General features: G+C 45.9%; 1 protein-coding gene across 2 annotated transcripts in view; it reads right to left on the bottom strand.

The window, feature by feature from the left end:
• The window catches only part of LOC116953529 (rho guanine nucleotide exchange factor 18-like), a 166,045-nt gene extending 160,174 nt beyond the window's left edge, over positions 1 to 5,871 (bottom strand). For both annotated transcript variants that reach the window (XM_032973801.2, XM_032973802.2), the window contains exon 1: positions 5,589 to 5,871. The gene's annotated coding sequence lies outside the window, so the exon portion shown is untranslated. The remainder of the gene's footprint in view (positions 1 to 5,588) is intronic.
• Positions 5,872 to 14,709: the final 8,838 nt, after the last annotated feature.

The raw sequence follows: 14,709 nt of genomic DNA, 5'->3' as shown, positions 1-14,709 counted from the left end.
ATTGACAAAGGGGGCAGCACAATGCTTGGCCCTTGATGAGGTTTTCCAGCGATGTTGTTTATTAACGACGACTTTGTTGATGATGATGTTAATGGATCGCGCGCGTGCGTGCGTGCGTGTGGCCTCTGTGGAGGAGGCTCGTGAAGGACGCTACTGGGCAGTTGGAGGCAGTCGCCCTCCAGCAACAACGGAGGGCGGAGGAGCGACGCTCACAACAACGAGCGGAGCTCCGTGTGGCTAAAGCACAGCAAGTTGACACAGTAGGGGGCACAGGTGGTGCATCAGCCAGTCATCTCAGTCATCTCAGTCAGTCGACCCGTGGCACCTGGGTCTGCCCCGTGACCTCCTGCCAGCGGGCGTTCGACACTTCACGTGGCCTCATGGTGCACATAGCCTGGCACAAGCGACGTGGTGACGTCATGGATGGATGGTGACGCACGCTATCGTCATGAAGAAAATAATCAATTCAACACGTTCGTCAAAATAATAAACACCGTGGCCTCTATAAAGTAAAGCAAGTTATATATAAAATGTATGTCATAGGCGACGTTTCGGGCAATGGCCCTTCTTCATAGCACATAGAGAGGACCAAAGAGAGAGAGTTAATAAGAGTTAGGAACTGCCCTAAACATAGCACGGGGCCTGATGAGAATCACATAAAAAATAAACACATTCTGATCAGTTTTTAAATAGGCGTATAAATTTACACTAATTGTAGCTATTGGGTAACAGGCAAACCCTTCAATAATGAAAACAAGTATTTCTGCCAAATGAACTAATTCATGTTTAAAAGTAAAATTGGGTGTTGCTTGTCCATTGCATTTGTGGGTAAACATCATGAACAGCTCTCAGCTTAATTATGATGGCGAGGGTTTGATGATCGATCGTGTTTGATTGATGATTGTCAATGCTGATGATGGATGACTGATGACGACAACGCATCGATACATTTCATGGAGCGATTCACTTCCACAAGGATTTACGCTCCGATGCGTAGGCCATTTTAGAGTCATCCATCTGAGTGATCGCTCCTCCATCGCTGGCAGCGTGAATACAACACAGGTACTTTACATCCATCGCATACGAATCGACAAACATTGACGATTGATGATTAATCGAGTAACTCTCACACAGTTATGGTCTGCACAGCGCAGGGGGGGCGGGGGGGGGGTCTGCAACCGAGATGACAAGATCATGGTTTTTTTCCCCTATAATCGGTAAACAAACAACAAAAAAACCCGCTCAATATTTCAAGAGCCACATTGCACGTGGTGAATAAGAGGCGGTGGGTGCTTGATACATCACGTCGCGTGGACAGTCCTTAAAGGGCCACGCGCGTCTCCGGATCCGCAGTTTACTGACCCCCCCCCGCCACCCGCTTGGCATAGCCATCACCGATCCTTCTTCTTTCGCGTGGCTGATGTAGACGACGCAGCGTTTGACTGATGGCGGGTGGCTGACGACGACAACAACGAATCGATACATTTCGTGGAGCGATTGACTGCCACGGCGATCTGCGCTGCGATGCGCGGATCACTTTAGAGTCACTGCGCGTTTACATCCAGCCGAATCAGTGCCGGATTATCCGAGTAGCAAAAGTAGCTACATGTGTAGTAGCTACATGTGTAGTAGCTACATGTGTAGTAGCTACATGTGTAGTAGCTACATGTGTAGTAGCTACATGTGTAGTAGCTACATACTACATGTGTAGTAGCTACATGTGTAGTAGCTACATACTACATGTGTAGTAGCTACATGTGTAGTAGCTACATACTACATGTGTAGTAGCTACGTGTAGTAGCACTTTCAAGTGCCTCGCGCTAAATACTTTCAAGCAATCAAATTCCGGTTCAGTGATTCTGGATTTGCTTTATCACTATAGTATTATGCCGCCTTTAACTTTCATGAACGACTGGGTGTTTAAGGTGAGCGATTTGTCGCTGGGTATTCATTTATCTGGCTGAAAAGCCAATGAAAAAATACAATTACTTTACTATGCAAGTAAAAAAATGTATGTGTTTAATTATTTACGTGTTTTTTATATTTAGGGTCCCTTTATAATATATGCTTAATCCTGCACGGAGCTGAGTGATCGCGCCTTGATCGCTGGCAGCGTAAACACGACACATATAATAATAGGGGTTTTCCCCTTTTTCTGGCAACAAAACTGAAACCTTTTTACAAGGATTCATGTCTGCATTAACCACAATACCTGCAGTGAAAATGCACACAAAAAATACTATGATAATATATGCATTGTCCTTGAAACTGATTGGTCCATACCAAGGAACGGCTTTCTTTTGAGCCTCGACCCAATTGGTGCTCGACCAGATGATGCCAAAAGGCGTCACACAGCTCAAAGACAATGCACTATCAAAGTAATGAGGGCTCGGGGTGAGCGTCTACTTCATTAGACCTCCTTTGCCAGTACCAAAATGTAATAATAGGGGTTTTTCCCCTTTTTTCTGGCAACAAAACTGAAACCTTTTTACAAGGATTCATGTCTGCATTAACCACAATACCTGCAGTCAAAATGCAAACAAAAAAAATACTATGATAATATATGCATTGTCCTTGAAACTGATTGGTCCACACCAAGGGACGGCTTTCATAGTATGTTTTTGTTTGCATTTTGACTGCAGGTATTGTGGGTAATGCAGACATGAATCCTTGTAAAAAGGTTTCAGTTTTGTTGCCAAGAAAAAAGGTGAAAAACCCTATTATTACATTTTGGTACTGGCAAAGGAGGTCTAATGATGACGACACGTATACTTTGCATACGAATCGACAGACATTGATTTTTAATCGAGAAATCAATGCAGTATTCCATTCCGGACAGGTGATTGATGATGATGAGATGATTCAACAATAATATAAAAGTCGGTTGGGCAGGTCACACTATGGCTAGAAGTAATTAGCAGCAACAACAACTGTTGCATATTAGTACAGGGACTCCTCTACTTACGAACTATTCGACTTACGAACTTTCGGAGGCACGAGCAACCCTGTGCGTATGTCCAGCTGCCTGTTCGGACCGAGATTCGTAAGTTCAACCACCACGCAATAGATGTGCGGTGGTGGCATCTACATATACAGAACGTGAAGAACCAGTGGCATCTACATCTGTAGAGCATAAAGAACCAGTGGCATCTACATCTACAGAACGTGAAGAACCAGTGGCATCTGCAGAACATGAAGAACCAGTGGCATCTACATCTGCAGAACATGAAGAACCAGTGGCATCTACATCTGCAGAACATGAAGAACCAGTGGCAAACTACATCTGCAGAACATGAAGAACCAGTGGCATCTACATCTGCAGAACATGAAGAACCAGTGGCATCTACATCTGCAGAACATGAAGAACCAGTGGCATCTCCATCTACAGGAGATTATACAACTTTTAAAGCCATTCCCCGTGTTTAGTGTACACGCCGTACAACATGTTTGGAATCGATAGGAGTAGAATTGGATTTACGAACAAATCGACTTACGAACAGACCTCTGGAACCTAACTCGTTCGTAAGCAGAGGAGTCCCTGGAATAGGAAATAGCGTGCAAAACACGAAGCGACGTTGAATCAAGGGTCAGCATTACATTTCCCTACAGCGCAATTCGGTTCGGGCAGTTCATCGCCAGATCGAGAAGATGACGGCTCAAATCACACGACTCGTCTACAGCGACGCGAAACGTTCCAACAGCTACGGCGATGATAAAATGTTACATTCGTACTCCTGGTGCAGAAATCGCTTTGCCACTGATTGACTTCTTTTTTAAACCGTGGGGTGAGAATCTAACTCAGGTGACCGCCGGGTATTCATCGCCCGCAGTGCGCCAACCACTGCGTCACCATCCCCTCCCCCGCTCCTCCAACCCACAAAGAAAAAAAAGACAAAGATCCCCCATATAGCCTTAACAGACTGTAGGGGCAAGTGCTGTTAGCGAGCACCTATGAAGGCCGGAACGGTACACGAGGAGGTGGGTGGCCAGGACCACGCCCGACCGCCTTTGTCTCCCCAGTGGCGATATTTACACACCGCACCAGGATGTCATTTGAGGCTGAGTCGACCTAGGGGAGGCCCAGGAACCGGTTCAGATAATCGTCACTGCTGTTGGCCGTGAGCAGGGAAGCGAACCCGGGTGGCCGGGTTTATAGCGCAGCGCGCTAACCGCTACGCCACCGCTCCCCGCTCCAACCCACGGTACTCTAAACACAAGCACTGTATGACGATGTTCGGGATGATTACGCATTGACACGCGTTCGGTAAATGTTTGCGACGCTGGCAAGAGCACAAATGTGCATCACGCAGATAAGTACGACACACGGCAGGGAAACGCGCTCGAGTTTTTAAGGCATCCATGAATTAGGTTTTTTTGGGGTTAGATTGCGTGAATATATAAATGTGTCGTTACACCCGCCACCACCCGACACAGCCAACTAGTAAGGGTTGTCACGTAAACAGAACGTGGCCAATTCGTCACGAGTACAGCACACCGGTGTGTTGGAGAGCCAAGCCACAACATTTACAATCTGAGTACGACGTTTCGCCAGTAATTACAACTAGCTTCATCAGGCGACGGCCAGATTGTGTGGTGGCGGGTTTCAGGACGCATGCATATTTACGTGATCTAACCCAACAAAAACCTCTATTGTGGATGATATTGGTCTCCAAAGCCATCGAGTTATTACAACGTTACAAATACAATGTTAGACATGGGCAAACCTCCCTAAGATCCACGCCTCGCCGTCTTCGTCTTCCCATCCCCCCCACCTCTCCCACAACACACAATGTCATCTACCCTAGCGACAGACGGCAACATTTATTTTAGGCTGAGTTCACCTAGGGGAGTGCCCCCGTGCCAAATGCAGGCGACAACGCTGATGTGCGTACATTGTAACCGACACGATGACCGGGCCTGGGAACCCGAGGCCCTCACCACTACGCCACCGCTCCGTACACCTGTGCACCGAACACCTGCACAGACACTGCTGGTGTCACGCGCTGTTTGCGAGCCCCTATTGAAATTCACGCGAGGAAGGGGTTGGGGGGAGGGGGTGCTGGCCAAGAACCACGCTCGCGCGGCCGCCTTTGTCTTCCCTGCAGCGCTGATGCTTATACACACCGCACCCGATACTCATTTAAGGCTGAGTTGACCTAGGAGGGAGGGGGGAGCGATAACCACTACGCCACCGCTCCCCGCACTCACTGCACGCATGGAATAGAACACAGCATGGACACACCCAGTTGTCGTAGTGCATGTAAACATACGTGCATAGACACATATACATACTGCATTATTACATATAATACAACAATAATGTGTATATATTATACACGAAAAGACAAAGGCCCCCCCGTATAGCCTTAACATACTTTTGGGGCAAGTGCTGCTTTCGCAAGCACGTATGCACACACACACACACGCGTGCGCACACAAAGATACCCACACAGACACAACTTACATACGTGTACACACAGTACCATTCCCCTTCCTCTATACCGGACGTACGTACACACACGCGCACGTGTGTGTACGTACGTAGAGAAGACACACACACACACACACAGAGACAGCGTCAGCCTCACCCGGTAACAACACGACGCCGGTTGTGCCTGGTCCGTCCACAGGTTTAAATCCACATCGTCTTCCCCCAACACCACGACCCCGGCGAAACGTAGAGACGAGCTGGCGGGCGGTGAGAGATGTGAGAGAGATGTGAGAGAGAGCGCAGCGCTTCTGTGCGTGTTTGGGGTTGTTGTGGTTGGGGGGGGGGTGTCGTTCTCTTGCCAGGGGTCCTCATGGGAAGAAGGTCCGGGTGCGCGGGCGGTGTTGGAGCGCAGAGAGAGGAGAGAGGCTGCGCGGGATGCAGAAGACCCCAAGGGGTGGTTACGTCACCGCGACGGATCAGAGGCGTACTTAGCACACCCCACCCTCCAGACAACCCTCGCAAACACGCGCACGAAAGGCAAAGATCCCCCGGATAGCCTTCACGGACTTTTGGGGGCAAGTGCCGTTCGCCAGTTGCACCTATCGAAGGCCCGGCACGGCACGCGAGGGGGTGGATGAGTCAGCACCACGCCCGGCCGCCTTTGTCTTCCCACGGTGGCGGTTTTTACACACCGCGCTCAGCCTCATTTGAGGCTGAGTCGACCTAGGGGAGGCCCAGGGCCGGTTCAGATAATCGTCACCGGTGTTGGCCGTGAGCGGTAATCGAACCTCGCTAACCGCTACACTACCACGCTTATACATCACCTCACTCATACACACACTCTCTTATACACCACCTACTCATACACACACTCTCTTATACATCACCTACTCATACACACACTCTCTTATACACCACCTTACTCATACACTCACTCTCTTATACACCACCTACTCATACACACACTCTCTTATACACCACCTACTCATACACACACTCTCTTATACACCACCTTACTCATACACTCACTCTCTTATACACCACCTACTCATACACACACTCTCTTATACACCACCTTACTCATACACACACTCTCTTATACACCACCTACTCATACACACACTCTCTTATACACCACCTACTCATACACACACTCTCTTATACACCACCTTACTCATACACACACTCTCTTATACACCACCTACTCATACACACACTCTCTTATACAGTGAGGGAAAAAGTATTTGATCCCCTGCTGATTTTGTACGTTTGCCCACTGACAAAGAAATTATCAGTCTATAATTTTAATGGTAGGTTTATTTGAACAGTGAGAGACAGAATAACAACAAGAAAATCCAGAAAAGCACATGTCAAAAATTTTATGAATTGATTTGCATTTTAATGAGGGAAATAATTATTTGACCCCTCTGCAAAACATGACTTAGAACTTGGTGGCAAAACCCTTGTTGGCAATCACAGAGGTCAGACGTTTCTTGTAGTTGGCCACCAGGTTTGCACACATCTCAGCAGGGATTTTGTCCCACTCCTCTTTGGAGATCTTCTCCAAGTCATTAAGGTTTCAAGGCTGACGTTTGGCAATTCGAAACTTCAGCTCCCTCCACAGATTTTCTATGGGATTAAGGTCTGGAGACTGGCTAGGCCACTCCAGGACCTTAATTTGCTTCTTCTTGAGCCACTCCTTTGTTGCCTTGGTCGTGTATTTTGGGTCATTGTCATGCTGGAATACCCATCCCCGACCCATTTTCAATGCCCTGGCTGAGGGAAGGAGGTTCTCACCCAAGATGTAACGGTACATGGCCCCGTCCATCGTCCCTTTGATGCGGTGAAGTTGTCCTGTCCCCTTAGCAGAAAAACACCCCCAAAGCATAATATTTCCACCTCCATGTTTGACGGTGGGGATGGTGTTCTTGGGCTCATAGGCAACATTCCTCCTCCTCCAAACACGGCGAGTTGAGTTGATGCCAAAGAACTCCATTTTGGTCTCATCTGACCACAACACTTTCACCCAGTTGTCCTCTGAATCATTCAGATGCTCATTGGCAAACTTCAGACGGGCATGTATATGTGCTTTCTTGAGCAGGGGGACCTTGCGGGCGCTGCAGGATTTCAGTCCTTCACGGCGTAGTGTGTTACCAATTGTTTTCTTGGTGACTATGGTCCCAGCTGCCTTGAGATCATTGACCAGATCCTCCCGTGTAGTTCTGGGCTGATTCCTCACCGTTCTCATGATCATTGCAGCTCCACGAGGTGAGATCTTGCGTGGAGCCCCAGGCTGAGGGAGATTGACAGTTCTTTTGTGTTTCTTCCATTTGCGAATAATCGCACCAACTGTTGTCACCTTCTCACCAAGCTGCTTTGCAATGGTCTTGTAGGCCATTCCAGCCTTGTGTAGGTCTACAATCTTGTCCTTGACATCCTTGGAGAGCTCTTTGGTGTTGGCCATGGTGGAGAGTTTGGAATCTGATTGATTGCGTCTGTGGACAGGTGTTTTTTTATACAGGTAACAAGCTGAGATTAGGAGCACTCCCTTTAAGAGTGTGCTCCTAATCTCAGCGCGTTACCTGTATAAAAGACACCTGGGAGCCAGAAATCTTTCTAATTGAGAGGGTCAAATACTTATTTCCCTCATTAAAATGCAAATCAATTTACAACATTTTTGACATGCGTTTTTCTGTATTTTCTTGTTGTTATTCTGTCTCTCACTGTTCAAATAAACCTACCATTAAAATTATAGACTGATCATTTCTTTGTCAGTGAGCAAACGCACAAAATCAGCAGTGGATCAAATACTTTTTTTCCCTCACTGTACACAATAAAATAAGAAAATATATTATTTTATTGTTTCGGTAAAGTTACGTTGACTCTACCGAAAGTTGCGCATTTTGATGTGACGTCACATTTCTCAAACACCCCCCCCCCCACCTCGTCACACATCGTCACAAATGTCTGACCCCCACCACCTCCAAGGTGCGTGACGTCATTTATGGACGGCCCCTCATTTCATGTACCGCAGATACCCAGCGTAGGTGCAGGCACGCTGCGCCGTGTTCCTTGATAAGCCGCGTAGCCCAATGTGGATGAAGAGACAACGTTTCAGTTTAATCTATTTGGTGTAGAGCCCTTTGAGCCATTCGGCTCTTGAGACGGATGCAACCGCAACAAAAAAAAACACAAAAACATGAGCAGGAAAAACATCTTAAAGTGACTCTGCGCAAACAGGAAAATCCAGGGGGGGGGGGGGGGAAACAGCAAAATCTTCTAGAAAAAGCACCGTACATCAACGCTGTGTGCAAAAATCCCAGTGGGATGCAGGTCAAACAACAACAACAACAGCAATAACCACAAGACAACTTAGATTAAGGCCATCAGTCTGACTCCTTACTACAACAAACAGAAACATGGCCAAACCAAAAAACTTTTCGAAATCACCAAAATAAAGCCATAACAGCAATGTGAGACTCACTCAAGCAGTGGCTCTTAACCTTGACCGCAAACCTTTGCACCGCTTTGGTTCTCAATCATTTTCACGATGTACAATGTTCATAAACCCACAGGAATTTGATGAAACAAAGTAAGTTGTTACTTATGGGCCGAACATAAATGACGTCACGCGATTTAGGACGATTTTTGACCCCCCCCCCCTCGTCACACGGCGTCACAAAAAGTCAGACCCCCCCCTTCAAATATGACGTCACAAAGCTCTGCCCCCCCCCCCAAAAAATATAAAACATGCTTCAAATCGCTTTAAACTATTGTCATTGTAGTGCGTATTTAATGTGGCGCTGCACTCTGATGTTGTAGGAGAAAACATTTAGTAAAAGTCTATTTAATTAAGTAGAACGTGGTTGTCTATATTTATTTAAACTTGCGCTTTTTGATGTGACGTCACATTTCTCAACCCCCACCTCGTCACAAATGTCTGAACCCCCCCCCCCCCCAGGTGCGTGACGTCATTTATGGACGGCCCCTTACGTGCCCGCGTGCTTTGATTTGCGTTCTCGATCATTTACATTCCAAAAAAAAGAATTCTGTCCGTGTCTCGCACCCACAGGGTGATGCGTCCGCCAAGGAGGACCCCCTGCACTAAACAATGGCAGGCAATGGCAGAGCGGGAACGGGAGCCAGAAGACAACACATTTCCCTTTCGTGTCCACACACAAAGACAAAGATCACCCCTGTAGCCCTCACATGGCGTGTTGGGGCAAGTGCTGTCAGCGAGCGTCTCAGACAGATGCACCCACTCGCACACAAAAAAAAACACCCACTCGCACAAAGATGCCCCCGTATATTCTCGGCAGCCTGTTCGGGGGCCAGTGCTGTTAGCGAGTAGCACCTTTGAATCGCGGGACGGAACACGAGTGGGTGGGTGGGCAGCACCTTGCCCCGGCCGCCTTTGTCTTCCCCAGTGGCGATGTTTTTACACATCGCACCAGGTACTCATTTGAGGCCGAGTCGACCTAGGTGGAGGCCCAGGACCGGTTCAGATGATCGTCACCGGTGTTGGCCGTGAGCGGGAATCGAACTCGGCTCGCCGGGTTCGTAGCGCAGCGTAGCGCTAACCGCGGCCCTCCCGATTCCCTTGTACTGACATAGCCACGGATGTATTGTTAACCCGTACATAATAATAATATGTAGGCTATAACTATATACATTATTTTAGTTGCACCGTGTATTGGCTTTAGAGGAAGACAGTGTAGCAGTGACGCTGTTAATACAAATATTTAAAGGTTACAACAATCACAATTAAGTTATCAAGCGTCTTGCTTTCATGCGAATGTCAGTTTTAAAACTCCAGGGGTGTTCACTAACAAACGCCAGTCGTTTTTTTTTTGTCCATTTATGGCTCACTGTTGGAACATTTTCTTTTAAATACTTTTTTCTTAAAAAAATTTTGTTGCTTGTATATCTGTTGATTCGGGGTTCTATCTTGTGGCCGACTGGGCCTAGATGCCTCGCATAGCGGTCCCACACACCACAACCCACCCCCAGCTCACGTGCTCATTGCGGGCCCTTCTGGCCGGCCGCAATAGGCATTCGCAAATAGCAACCACGAACTGCATGCGTGCGTGACCCAGTTTGAGGAACTCTCTCTCGCACGCGCAGCAATGGTCTGCATAGCACAGGGGGTGTGGTGTGCGGGAAAACAAAATGACAAATTACTTTTTTTTCATCAATTATCGAATTGTACTGTTCGCCTTTTGGCGTTGTCCTCTGGTCTCACACTGGCAGTGAAACTAGGCCATAGTGAATGTTTTTTTTTGTCTCTGGTGTAGACCAATCAGTTTCGGAGACAATGCCTCATATAGTAATTATCAGAGCATGTTTGTTTGCATGTTCACCATGCAAACAAACATGATTCCTCACAAAATGTTTCTGTGGAATTTAAACGTCTTGACACCTGTTGTATTGCTAAAAAGGACCAAACCTATTTCTTATTTTTCATACTTTGATACTGGCAAAACGGTCCCGTGAGATAGCTGCTCACCCCGAGTTATAAATATGCGTGGCATTATCTTTGTACTGTTCGCCTTTCGGTGTTGTTCTCTGGTCTGACACCGATGAGACGAGGCCCTAAAGAGGGCTATCTCTGGTGTAGGCCATTAAGTTTCATAAACAATGGCATATATTAATTATCGAAGCATGTTTGTTTGTATGTTCACCACAATACTGTGTGTGGTCACTGCAGACTTGATGCCCTTGCGAAAGGCATCTTTACACCTCCTGCTTTATTGCCAGAAAGGCTAAAACCTATTCTTATTTTTCATAAGAAAAAAAACCCCGTAAATATTTCAAGAGCCACAATGCCACGTGGGTCCTTAAAGAGCCGCATGCGGCTGCGGAGCTGGCACGTGGCCCGACCCCCCCCCCCCCCAACTTGGCACAAATCCGTCAACCCCTTATCAGTGCCGACCGTACTACAGACCAATTCAGACCTGATTGGTCACCCCGTGCCCATCGCAAGGGAGAAACACAAATGTTTTTTTTGTTGTTGTTGTTGTTGTTGTTATTGTTGCCCGTATTGAAACGGCTGTACGCCGTATGGACCTGAAAACTCAATGTCCCTGTACAAGAATACGGTAGTAAACCGTGTGGGTTCACATGTATGGTAGTGTAGTGTATAGCGTAGTGTATAGTCATGTATACGAGTTCTAGATTTGAAGCGTTCGTGACTGCAAGGAGCCATACTCTTTGGGTCTATTCGGTAAAGTCACGTAAAAGTATAAAACAACAAAAAAAGAATAATAAATAAAATAAATAAAATAAAATGCAATAATAATGAAATAATATTTTTTGCTTTTTATATTTTTACGTGAATTTACCGAATAGAACCAAAGAGTATGTATACGAGTGTATAGTAGTGCTTACCTGTCAACCCCTTATCAGTGCCTACCTTACTATAGACACATTCGGACCCTATTGGTCACCCTTATAAATCTCAACGTTCATCCTGCAAAGTCCCATCACAAGGGAGAAACACGAATAAATATATATATTTTTTAAACGTTTGTTCGTATGGACCTGAAAACTCAATTTCCCTGTGCAGGAAAGAATACGGGGTAAGACGTACGGTTTGACAAAGTATGCTGGCAAAAGCCGTGATCGGACCTTCTTCTTCCCGCATGGGCTGATTGGAGGCGCAGGATCAACAAACCAACCGACCTCTCCCGTATTGGCCTCGATCCGCTTGGTTCGCTCGCATTCGCCAACGATTCGCGCACGCGGTCGAGCGCACGGCACTCGCCCGCCGCCAGAGGGCGACACACACAGTTCCTATGATCACTGTTCCATTGGTTCTTTCAAGGACAGTGCCACATACATGATCAGAGTTGTTATTTTTTGTTTGCGTTCCGACCGCAGGTATTGTGGTCAATGTAAACATGACTCCTTGTAAAAAAAAGGTGTCAGTTTTGTTGCCAGATAAAAGGGTAAAAAACCAATTATCATATTTTGTTACTGGCAAATGAGGTTTCCAATGGTGTAAATGCTTACCCCGAGCTCTCATACTCTGATGGTGCATTGTCTTTGAGTTGTGCGCCTTTTGGCGTCTTCTGGTCCAACACCATGTGAGACGAGGCTTTAAAGAAAGCTGTCTCGGGTGTGGACCAATCAATTTCAAGGACAGTGCATATATTATCAGAGTTGTTATTTTTTTGTTTGCGTTCCGACCGCAGGTATTGTGGTCAAAGTAAACATGACTGCTTGTAAAAAAAAAGGTGTCAGTTTTGTTGCAAGATAAAAGGGTAAAAAAACAATTATCATATTTTGTTACTGGCAAATGAGGTTTCCAATGGTCTTTCGGTAAAGTCACGTAGAAGGGAAACAATAAGAAAGAACCAAGAATATGAATCCCTGCAGTCACGAAAGCTTTAAATCACTGTTACATTGTTTTTTTTAATAGTTTTATTTTGGTGATTTTGAAAACGTTTTGGTTTAGCAATGTTTGTTTGTCGTAGTACAGAGTTAACCTGATAACTTTAATCTATATTGTCTTATGGTTGTTATTGTTTGACTTGCATCCCACTGGAATTTTGCACACAGCGTTGAAATACGGTGTTCTTTTCAGGGAAAACTTTGCTGGTTTTTTTTTCTCCAGGATTTTTCTGTTGCGCGTATTCACTTTAAGATGTTTCTTGTTCATGTTTTTGTTTTGTTGCGGTTGCACCCGAGTCAAGAGCCGCATGGGTCACATGGTTATACCTAATAAATGAAACTGAAACACACACACGCACGCGTGCGATACCGTGGAATCGTGGCTGTGATGGAGCGGTGGCGCAGCGGTTAGCGCACTGACGCGAGATGTAAAGTCGACGACACGGTGTGCAATGTTTTTGCTGGCCACGGTAAAAAGAAAAAGCAATGAGTGGCGAGTGAGATATAAACCGGGTCCCCCCCCCCCACCACCACAACCACCTCCCCCTCCTCTTCACCACCCCGTACTGACCAGATCGGTGAAGTTTATTCAAGGGATCCTCATGACGGACACAACGTGGTTGGCGGGGGGGGAGAAGGCCTTCATCCAGCAGTGGATTGATAAAGGGGGCCCAACATTGCTACATATTGCCAAGAGTCAGCAAGAAGGGCTGAATGATTAATCGATTTCAAATCGAAATTGCAATTTGAAACAATGCAATTAGCAAATCGCAAAGGCTGCGATTTTTTTGCGATTTAAAAAGTCCTATGTCTTATTGGAATTTTTTTTTATTATTATAACTTTATTTATTTAACTTAACAATTGTTCTATGTTTGATGGCTCTATTTCAATTAAAACATTTTTAATAAATACATGTTGGAAGAAATTCATATCTTTTAAGTTATCATCCTTGCATTAGAGTATATAGAGCGGTTCATATTGTGATGGTATCACGTGGTAATGCTCCATCACGTGTTTTAAATCTATTACACAGTGAATATTGAACTGAAGCTTGACTTAAAATAATGTAATCACAAATCAAATCGCAATTAGATATTTTCCCTAAATCGTTCAGCCCTAGCAGTAAGCCATACGTACAGACGAACTGCCCGAGTAGATTTATATTCGTGACTGGGTTAGATCGCGTAAATATATAAATGTGTCGTTGAAACCCGCCACCACCCGACACAGCCAACTAGTAAGGGCTGTCACGTAAACAGAACGTGCCAATTCGTCACTAATACAGCACACCGGTGTGTTGGAGAGCCAAGCCACAACATTTACAATCTGAGTACGACGTTTCGCCAGTAATTACAACTAGCTTCATCAGGCGACAGCCAGATTTGTGTTTCGTTCCTTATATAGAGGCGTAGATGTGGTGACCACGCTTTTGCGCTCTTGCACAAAGTTGTGAGGGGAGGGGGGGAGGATTACTGAGTCAACGTACATGATGCATGTGCATTATGCGAGCCCTTTGAACTTGTCCTTCCTGTCTATTGTGTGTATTAAAATAGCCATACCAACGGTAATCCCGATTTAAGTATGGTGCCCTTTATTGGCATGCATTTAAATAATGTATTATTTGATTATTCGCTTCCACGCAGAACTAAGACGGTAGCTATCCGAACGGTTACATTTTTTTATTTCAATAACGACAGATTCTCTAATTAGTCTTGGCCAGTAATAGGTAGTTTTGCACAGAACTTCAACATTGTCCACATCAATTGAGTGTCCTTGTTGGTACGCGTGTTCTGCTCCTGCTGACAGTTGTATTTGTGAATATTTAATATTTCTCTGATGTTCTTTTAGTCTCGTGCAGATCATTCGTCCTGTTTGCCCAATATTA

Source organism: Petromyzon marinus, chromosome 52, assembly GCF_048934315.1.
Source record: "Petromyzon marinus isolate PM22_M1 ecotype Great Lakes invasive population chromosome 52, UKy_Petmar_22M1.pri1.0, whole genome shotgun sequence".
Lineage (NCBI taxonomy): Eukaryota > Metazoa > Chordata > Hyperoartia > Petromyzontiformes > Petromyzontidae > Petromyzon > Petromyzon marinus.
Note: the sequence above shows the minus strand (reverse complement) of the source record. Positions and strands in the feature narration are given on the sequence as shown.